We start from the raw sequence: 11,170 nt of genomic DNA on the forward strand, positions 1-11,170 counted from the left end.
CAGCAGTAACTTTTGCCTTGTATTTGTATCCATTCCATGCAGTCATTAACCTCTCTGGGATCGTTCGGGACGCTAGCGTCCCACTTCGCCAACAGCCAGTGAAATTGCAGGGCGCTAAATTCAAAACAACAGAAATCTTATAATTACAATTCCGCAACCATACAAATACAAGTATTTTACACCATTTTAAAGATACACTTCTCGTTAATCCAACCACAGTGTCCGATTTCAAAAAGTATTTTCGGCGAGAGCAGAACATATAATTTTGTTAGGTCAGCAACTAGTTACAGAAAGCATTCAGCCATTTTCCAACCAAAGAGAGGTGTCACAAAAAGCAGAAATATAGATAGAATTAATCACTAACCTTTGACGATCTTCATCAGATGACACTCCCAGGACTCAATGTTACACAATACATGTATGTTTTGTTCGATCAAGTTCATATTTATAACCAAAAACCTCAGTTTACATTGGCGCCGTGTTCAGAAATGCCTCCAAAACATCCGGAGAAATTGCAGAGAGCCACATCAAATAACATAAATACTCATCATAAACTTTGATGAAAGATACATGTTTTACATAGAATTAAAGATAAACTTGTTCTTAATGCAACCGCTGTGTCAGATTTCAAAAAAGCTTTATGGCAAAAGCACAATATTCAATCATCTGAGAACAGCGTTCAGCCACAAAAGCAAGTGAAATGAAATTGTGGAGTCAACAAAAGTCATAAATAGCATTATAAATCTTCACTTACCTTTGCTGATCTTCGTCCGAAGGTACTCCCAGGACTCCCACTTCCACAAGAAATGTTTGTTTTGTTTGATTACGTCCATATTTATGTCCAAATACCTCAGTTTTGTTCGCGCTTTTAGTTCACTATTCCAAAGGCACAATGCGCGAGCTCAAAATCCCGACGAAAAGTCAGTTCCATTACAGTTTGTAGAAACATGTCAAATGATGTTTACAATCAATCCTTATGGTCTTTTTAGAATAAATCTTCAATAATATTCCAACCAGACAATAGCGTATTCATTACAGAGGAAAAAGAAGGCACCGCGTGAACGCGCGTAAACAACTGATTGGCCACAGCCTAGTCCACTTGTTGAAACAGCTCTTATTCGACCACCTTCCACAATAGAAGCCTCAAACAACTTTCTAAAGACTGTTGACATCTGCTGGAAGCCTTGGGAAGTGCAATCCGGCCCCATAGACACAGCATATTGGATAGGCAATCACTTAAATGAAACTACAAACCTCAGATTTCCCACTTCCTTGTTGGATTTGTCTCAGGTTTTCGCCTGCCATATGAGTTCTGTTATACTCACAGACATCATTCAGTTTTAGAAACTTCAGAGTGTTTTCTATCCAATACTACTAATAATATGCATATATTAGCATCTGTGACAGAGTAGCAGGCAGTTTACTCTGGGAACCTTATTCATCCAAGCTACTCAATACTGCCCCCCTGTCACTAAGAAGTTAAAAGAGAGACAACTGGCTGAATTGTGTCCAGAGCCTTATCTTCCACCTACACCTTACCAGAACACAATGCAGAAAGGTACCAGTGCAGAACCGGTTACATGCACTATGGGGCAAAACAGACAAGGTTGGCTTAGAGTTTTGACAACATGAAAACTGTATTTCGTCTCCAAATGTTCATTGATAACATTAATTAATTTGCACAATGAGTACTTGTCTCTCAAATACATCGTTACAGTTGTTGGTTAGATAGCTAGTGAATTTTTGCCATATTAGCATTGACATGACATCAGTCAAAACACCTCCAAACAAGCTATTAGGAACAAAATAAAACTTGTTGAAATGAGCCACCTATAATTCCCCACATGGCAACTTCTTGTCATTGTTGCTAGCTATCTGACCATTCAGAATCATTACAAAGCATGGCTTAAATTAGCTTTAAAACATCCAAATGTTGTCACTGCGGCCAACAGGAGGGCCTCTGAAATGTTCAGTCAGCGACCACTCCATTGGCCACGCCCAGGGTCACGCTCTTGTCACACCCACCACCTAAGCCCCATTTTGATCCATGCATCTACTGTAAGCATTTAGTTATGGCTGGCTTTGATTTAGACCAGCGAAACGTCATAATGGAATGATATCAAACTACAGGCCAAATCTAAGAACATTCTGTACACATTAACAACCAAGCTCTGTGGGGGGTGACATCACAATTGAGATCTGGAGTGACATCATAATTCATACAAAGGTTAACCTGATGAAAACACTACTGCACTTTTGCATCATGAGTTGATTATAGTACCATAAAATCTGCGTTACTGGGTGCATGTGTAAAATGTGTGTGTGTGTGTGTGTGCGTGAGCACCATATTGCCCACGAAGCTCATCATTAAGTTAAGGACTCCGAGACTCAACACCTCACTCTGCAACTGGATCCTGGACTTCCTGACGGGCCGCCCCCAGGTGGTAAGAGTAGGCAACAACACGTCTGCCACGCTGATCCTTAACACTGGGGCCCCTCAAAGGTGTGTACTTTGTCCCCTCCTGTATTCCCTGTTCCCCCACGACTGCATGGCCAAACACGACTCCTGTATTCCCTGTTCACCCACGACTGCATGGCCAAACACGACTCCGACACCATCATTAGGTTTGCTGATGACACAACAGTGGTAGGCCTGATCACCGACAATGATGAGACGGCCTCTATAGGGAGGTGGTCAGAGAACTGGCAGTGTGCTGCCAGGACAACAATCTCTCCCTCAATGTGAGCAAGAGGAGCTGATCGTGAACAACAGGAAAAGGCTGGCCGAACAGGTGGCTTCTACCTCGGGTTCAGATCCTTGGAGCTCCCAGCATCACCAGACCGTGAGACTGCCTGAGAGACTGGCCCATTCAACATCACCAGCTGTCATCATAGGCAGCTCTATGGTGAGAAACATCTCGGTCCCCAAGGCAAAAACCCTGTGCTACCCAGGAGTCCAAGTACAGGACATAACAAGGCTGCTTCCGACTGTTCTATCACAGATGCCGAGAGCTGACACTGTCATAGTTCATGTGGGGTCAAATGACATTAGGAGGGCTAGCTCGGAACATTTGAAAATTGATTTTAAAGAACTGATTTTAGCATTAAAAGACTCAAAAAAAATGCCAATAATTTCAGGTTCGGTACCATTGTTGGGCCGCGGGTATGAAAGATTTAGCTAAAAGTAGCTCTGCTGAAGTCAGTTTTATTGACAACTTTGACACCTTCTGGAAACAGAAGATACTCTACAGGAATGACAAATCCATCTAAATCATCTTGGCTCCTGGACTCTGTCCACGATTTTCAAGGTTGCGTTGAAACAATGACTGGTAAATGATCCAAGACCAGCTCAGTTAATCATTGTGACAATGTCTACCATTGTGACAATGAGTTGTCATAATGCTGCATCAAATGTAAATGATCTTGGGGTCATTGGCAAACACAATGTAAGTAATTTAATTTATGTACCCCTAATTGCACCGAATACATCTGTTTATCCTACAGCTATTGTAAGCAGTAATCATGAGCCTATAAACCAGAGTTACACTGTTAGCACTGAGGCGGCGTGCAACAGTAGGAAGACCACTTTATGCAGCTCACCCTGCACTATCAGCTCCAATGTAAAAAACATGACTAAGTCTACCTCTGATAATCTTCCCAGTAAAGCATTAAAAACAATCACGCAACCCAGAAAAGTGCTAAAAATAGCCCATATTAACATATGTAGCCCAAGAAACAAGGTCCATGAAGTCAATAACTTGCTTGTAACCGATGACATTCATATTCTGACTATCTCTGAAACTCACTTAGATAATACCTTTGATGATACAGTGGTTAGCAATACATGTTTAAAACATTTACTGAAAAGAAAGAACTGCCAACGGAGGTGATGTTCAGAACCACATTCCTGTAAAGCTTAGAGACGATCTAATGTTAAATACTGTTGAATTAATATGGCTACAGGTTCATCTACATAACCTAAAGCCCATTCTTATGGGAAGCTGCTATAGACCACCAAGTGCTAACAGACACTATTTGGATAATATGTCTGAAATGCTTGATAATGTATGTGATATCAACAGAGAAGTATATTTTCTGGGTGATTTAAATATTGACTGGCTATCATCAAGCTGCCTACTCAGGAGAAAACTTCAAACTGTAACCAGTGCCTGCAACCTGGATCAGGTTGTCAGTCAATCTACCAAGGTAGATACAAACAGCACAGGAATTAAATCATCAACATGCATAGATCACATCTTTACTAACACTGCTGATATTTGCTTTAAGTTCCACAGGCTAGGTCTAATATAGTGCATAAGAGGTCATACAATAAGTTTTGTAGTGATTCATATGTGGATGATGTAAAGAATATTTGCTGGTCTGGTGTGTAATGAGGAACAACCAGACGCTGCACTTGACGCATTTATGAAAGTACTTATTCCAGTTACTAATAAGCACGCACCCATTAAGAAAATGACTGTAAAAACTGTTGAATCCCCTTGGATTGATGAGGAATTGTATGGTTGAGAGGGATGAGGCAAAAGGTATGGCAAATAATCTGCAAACATACTGCAAATTAAGAAGTCATGTGACTAAACTAAATAAAAAATTAACTACACTATGAAACAAAGATAAATTATATAAAGAATGATAGTAAAAAGCTTTGGGGCACCTTAAATTACATTTTGGGGAAAAAGCCAACTCGGCTCCTTTACTCATTGAATCAGATGGCTCATTCATCACAAAGCCCACTGATAATGCAAACTACTTTAATGACTTTTTCATTGGCAAGATAAGCAAACTTAGGGATGACATGCCAGCATCAAACGCTGACACTACACCTCCAACTATATTGGACCAAATTATGAAAGACAAGAATTATAATTTAGAATTCCATAAAGTCAGTGTGGAAGAGGTTAAAAAATGATTGTTGTCTCAACAGTGACAACCACTGGGGTCTGACAATCTGGATGGAAAATTACTGAGGATAATAGCAGACGATATTGCCACTCCTATCTCCCACATCTTCAATTTACGAATACTAGAGAGCATGTGCCCTCAGGCCTGGAAGGAAGCTAAAGTCATTTCGCTTCCCAAGAATAGTAAAGCCCCCTTTACTGGCTCAAATAGCTGAGCAATCAGCCACATTTTTGTGGCCAGATACAATTCTATTTCACAGTAAACAAATTGACAGAATTTCAGCATGGTTATAGGGGAGGACACTCAACAAGCACAGCACTTACACAAACAACTGATGATTGGCTGAGAGAAATTGATGATTTCGGGGGCTGTCTTGTTAGACTTCAGTGCAGCTTTTGACATTATCGATCATAGTCTGCTGCTGGAAAAAGGTATGTGTTGTGGCTTTACACCCCCTGCTATAATGTGGATAAAGAGTTACTTGTCTAACAGAACACATAGGGTGTTTTTTAATGGAAGCCTCTGAAATATATTCCAGTTAGAATCAGGAATTCCCCAGGGTAGCTGTTTAGGACCCTTGCTTTTTTCAATTTCTACTCTTGACATGCCATTGACTTTGAGTAAAGCCAGTGTCTATACACGTCAGCTACTACAGCGACTGAAAAGACTTCAACACTCAACAAAGAGCTGCAGTTAGTTTCAGAGTGGGTGGCAAGGAATATGTTAGCCCTAAATATTTCAAAAACTTATAGCATTGTATTTGGAACAAAACAATCACTAAACCCTAAACCTCAACTAAATCTTATAATAAATCATGTGGAAATTGAGCAAGTTGAGATGACTATACTGCTTGGAGTAACCCTAGATTGTAAACTGTCATGGTCAAAACATATTGATGCAGTAGTAGCTAAGATGGGGAGAAGTCTGTCTATAATAAAGCGATGCTCTGCCTTCTTAACAACACTATCAACAAGGCAGGTCCTACAGGCCCTAGTTTTTTCAGTCGCGTGGTCAGGTGCCACAAAAATATACAATTGGCTCAGAACAGGGCAGCACGGCTGGCCCTTGGATGTACACAGAGAGCTAATAATAATATGCATGTCAATCTCTCCTGGCTAAAAGTGGAGGAGAGATTGACTTCAAAACTACTTTTATTTATGAGAGGTATTGACATGTTGAATGCACCGAGCTGTCTCTCTAACTACTATCACACAGCGCGGACACCCATGCATACCCCACAAGACATTCTACAAGAGGTCTATTCACAGTCCCCAAGTCCAGAGCAGACTATGGGAGGCACACAGTACTACATATAGCCATGACTACATGGAACTCCATTCCACATTAAGTAACTGACGTAAGCAGTAAAATAAGATTTAAAAAAATAGACAAAATAACACCTTATGGAACAGCGGGGACTGTGAAGCATACACACACACACACACACACGATAACATACGCACTATACATACACATGGATTTAGTACTGTAGATACAGTTGAAGTTGGAAGTTTACATACACCATAGCCAAATACATTTAAACTCAGTTTTTCAGAATTCCTGACATTTAATCCTAGTAAAAAGTCCCTGTCTTATGTCAGTTAGGATCACCACTTTATTTTAAGAATGTGAAATGTCAGAATAATAGTACAGAGAACGATTTATTTAATATTTTATTTCTTTCATCACATTCCCAGTGAGTCAGAAGTTTACATACAGTCAATTAGTATTTGGTAGCATTGCCTTCAAATTGTTTAACTTTGGTCAAATGTTTCAGGTAGCCTTCCAGAAGCTTCCCACAATAAGCTGGGTGAATTTTGGCCCATTCCTCCTGACAGAGCTGGTGTAACTGAGTCAGGATTGTAAGGCCTCCATGCTCGCACACACTTTTTCAGTTCTGCCCACACATTTTCTATAGGATTGAGTTCAGGGCTTTGTAATGGCCACTCCAATACCTTGACTTTGTCGTCCTTAAGCCATTTTGCCACAACTTTGGATGTATGCTTGGGGTCATTGTCCATTTGGAAGACCCATTTGTGACCAAGCTTTAACTTCCTGACTGATGTCTTGAGATGTTGCTTCAATATATCCACATAATTTTCCTGCTCATGATGCCATCTATTTTGCTAAGTGCACCTGTCCCTCCTGCAGCAAAGCTCCCAAACAACATCATGCTGCCACCCCCGTGCTTCACGGTTGGCATGGTATTCTTTGGCTTGCAAGCCTCCCCCTTTTTCCTCCAAACATAACGATGGTCATTATGGCCAAACAGTTCTATTTTTTCTTTCATCAGACTGTTCTGGGATTGATTTGCACTTTTCGACACCAAAGTACGTTCATCTCTAGGAGACAGAACGCGTCTCCTTCCTGAGCGGTATGACGGCTGTGTGGTCCCATAGTGTTTATACTCGCATACTATTGTTTGTACAGGTGAACGTGGTACCTTCAGGTGTTTGGAAAATGCTCCCAAGGATGAACCAGACTTGTGGAGGTCTACAATTATTTTCCTGAAGTCTTGGCTGATTCCTTTTGATTTTCCCATGATGTCAAGCAAAGAGGCACTGGGTTTGAAGGTATGCCTTGAAATACATACACATGTACACTTCCAATTGACTCAAATTATGTCAATTAGCCTATCAGAAGCTTCTAAAGTCATGACATCATTTTCTGGAATTTCCCAAGCTGTTTAAAGGCAGGGTCAACTTTCTGAACCACTGGAATTGTGATACAGTGAATTATAAGTAAAATAATGTGCCAGGAGAGGAGCTGGCCTTTTGGTCAACAGCTTAGATTATGTTTATTTTTTTGTTATGCTTGTGTTTCAGTTTTACCTCTGCGGGAGTTATTTTGTCGGGTGAAAGAAGACCCATTTAGTAAAAGATAATAAAAGAAGAGGAACCACAACCAATGCATCTGGCCCTTTAATTTTATGCCTCCCGCCTGTGTTAGGGTGCTTTTGACAAGATGATCCATTCACAATTCATATCTTATATTGTGAGAACATGGCAACCATGTCCTGTGCATGTTTGGTGGGACGGTGGTGGAACATTCAGAAAAATGGACGTGAATGTTCTTGCAATGTCCCATAATAAGCTTTTAGACCATTGTTGTATAGTCTGAGAACATTGTAACCACGTTCTGCATACGCTATGTTTGACATTAAGGCAATGGTCTCCTAACTTTAACACCTAATCACGCTAAAAATGTTACCAGAAGGTTTTTGCTAACATAGATAGTTAGGGGAACATTCTAACGGAAAACTAGACACAAACATTAGGAGAACATTAGGGTTACAAAAAACATGACTTGACTCACTGACTGACTTAGTGACTGATTGAGTTCATTTGAATCAAAGTTTGTTCTTTTCTCTCAGAGGTTGTAAATTACCGTAACTGGTTTGTGTAGTTAAGGACCTGCTGACTGTTAGGATTAAATGGGTTTTGAAGCCATGTGTGTTCCTTTGTGTTGTTGGACAGGGTTGAAGAGCCTAAAGGGCACACTGGACATTCCACACCGCTCTCCTTTCTGAGGCTCTTTGTGGTTCTCATGGTAACATTAATTTGAGCTCTCTCCTCTCTCTCTCCATCTCTTCCGGTCCTTGTAAATATGTGTAATAGGTTCGTTCCATGAAATGTGTGCCTTTTGAGTCCCTTTGATATTTTAAGTAGAAATTGTGCACCAATACTGCATTTTAAAAGCCTGTTATATTAAATGAAGTGCCCTTTAATATAGACCACATGGAGAATCAGATTTTTAATATGAATACAAACTTGATAAAGTGCCAAAATTCAGCATTCTAGGATGTCCCTCTGTGCACCCTCTGTGACTTATAGAAGGATTTTAACCCACTTAACCCCAACATTTCTCCAAATTGTCACCATCATTGTAAATCCCTAGTTATTGTGTTGCAATGACAGTCATTTCTGAAGATTATAATTTATTTCATGTGATTAGTCAGTCATTTACATCTGTCCCTCATTTTAAGGACAAACCTGTCACGTGAAACTTTTCCTTTAAAACTTTTTTTTTCAGAAGAATCATTGAACATCTAATAGTCAAATCAAAGTGGAAAAGCTGGTTGAACTGGCTCCACTCCATTTAGCCATTTGCCCGTGTTTGTGGTGGAAAACTGAGCGGGTCGAGTATAACACGTCAACCGTGTAAAGCACAGATAGGCAGGCTAGAAATAATTTAACAATTTATTTAAAATTGACATGCAAGGAGAGTTTCCAAGAGACCATTCCCTTCATGTCAAATAGAACTTACCCAGAACGTGATTACCATGTTCTGAGAATATTCAATATTACTGTTCTAGACATGTTTCATGGGAACGTTGCAAGAAAATGAATGTGTCCAGTTTTCTAAGGGTTATGAGAGAATTCCACCAATGTTCCACCAAAATACACAAAACATGGGTGCCATGTTCTCAGAATATAATATATGAATGTTCTAGACACGTTTTATGGGAACATTGCATGAACATTCCTGTGTTGCCTGATGGTTCCAAAGAAACGTTCTTGTTTCATCATTACACATCACCCCCTTGTTGCTGTGGCTGAGCACATCAATGGTCTGATTGGTGAACCACTGATCCATTCACTGCCCTTTGTTTACACAAATAATGCATTTAATGTAAAGTATTTCTAAATGTCCATATTTGACACACTTTGACATACTGTCACTCCCTGGTCTTAGTATTTTGGGTTTTCTTTATTATTTTGGTTAGGCCAGGGTGTGACATGGGTTTATTATGTGGTGTGTTTTGCCTTGGGGTTTTCGTAGGCATTGGGATTGTGGCTTAGTGGGGTTATCTAGTATAGTCTATGGCTGTCTGGGGTGGTTCTCAATCAGAGGCAGGTGTTTATCGTTGTATCTGATTGGGAACCATATTTAGGCAGCCCAATTCTTTGAGTGTTTCGTGGGTGATTGTTCCTGTCTTTGTGTTTGTGGCACCAGATAAGACTGTTTCGTTTTTCTCATGTTTCTTGTTTTGTAGATTGTATTTTCATCTTTATTAAAGATGTACAAAACCAACCACCTTGCATTTTGGTCCGCCTCTCTTTCCCCAGAAGAAAACCGTTACACATACAGTGCCTTCAGAAAGTATTCATATCCCTTGACTTATTCCACATGTTGTTGTGTTACAGCCTGAATTCAAAATGGATTAAATAGATATTTTTCTCACCTATCTACACACAATACCTTATAATGACAAAGTGAAAACATGTTTTTAAACAGTTTTGCAAATGTATTGAAAATAAAATGCTGAAATATCTCTTACATAAGTATTCACACCCCTGAGTCAATATGGCAGTGATTTATAGCTGTGAGTCTTTCCACACCTGGATTGTGCAACATTTGTCCATTATTCTTTAAAAATTCAGGAAGCTCTCTCAAATTGGTTGTTGATTATTGCTAGACAACCATTTTCAGGTCTTGCCATAGATTTTCACTCTGCCACTCATAGTCTTCTTGGAGAGCAACTCCAGTGTAGATTTGGCCTTGAGTTTTAGGTTATTGTCCTGCTGAAAGGGGATTTCATCTCCCAGTGTTTGGTGGAAAGCAGACTGAACCAGGTTTTCCTTTATGATTTTGTCTGTACTTAGCTCCATTCCATTTCTCTTTTATTCTGAAAAACTCCCCAGACCTTAATGATTACAAACGTACCCATAACATGATGCAGCCACCACTATGCTTGAAAATATGGAGAGTGCTACTCAGTAATGTGTTGTCTTGGATTTGCCTCAAACATAACACTTTGTGTTCAGGACAAAAAGTTATTTGGCACATTTTTTGCAGTATTAATTTAGTGCCTTGTTGCAAACAGGATGCATGTTTTGGAATATTTGGGGTATTGTGTAGGCCAGTGACACAAAATCTACATTTAATCCATTTTAAATTCAGGCTGAAACACAACAAAATGTGGAAGGGGTGTGAATACTTTCTGAAGAGACTGTATGCAGAATGTTCCCATAATTAACAAAAAACTGGACATTCAAACATCTGGGGAATATTACTAAAACTTTCTCTATCCCTAGAATTGTTATCTTGGATTTTATGGCTGATTTAAGATGTTACGGTCAATCCGCAGTGTTTTCTTTCTTTATTTACCTCGTGAAATGGGAAAACATTTATTGATGAAGTTGATCATGTGCTCTTGATAACAGAGTGATAGAATTAGGGGAAATCAAAAATACGTTTTGGGACCATGTCACACTTCTTAAAAGTCACCGAATTGGTGGAACGACCC

The sequence above is a fragment of the Oncorhynchus kisutch genome, linkage group LG11, assembly GCF_002021735.2.
Source record: "Oncorhynchus kisutch isolate 150728-3 linkage group LG11, Okis_V2, whole genome shotgun sequence".
Taxonomy (NCBI): Eukaryota; Metazoa; Chordata; class Actinopteri; order Salmoniformes; family Salmonidae; genus Oncorhynchus; species Oncorhynchus kisutch.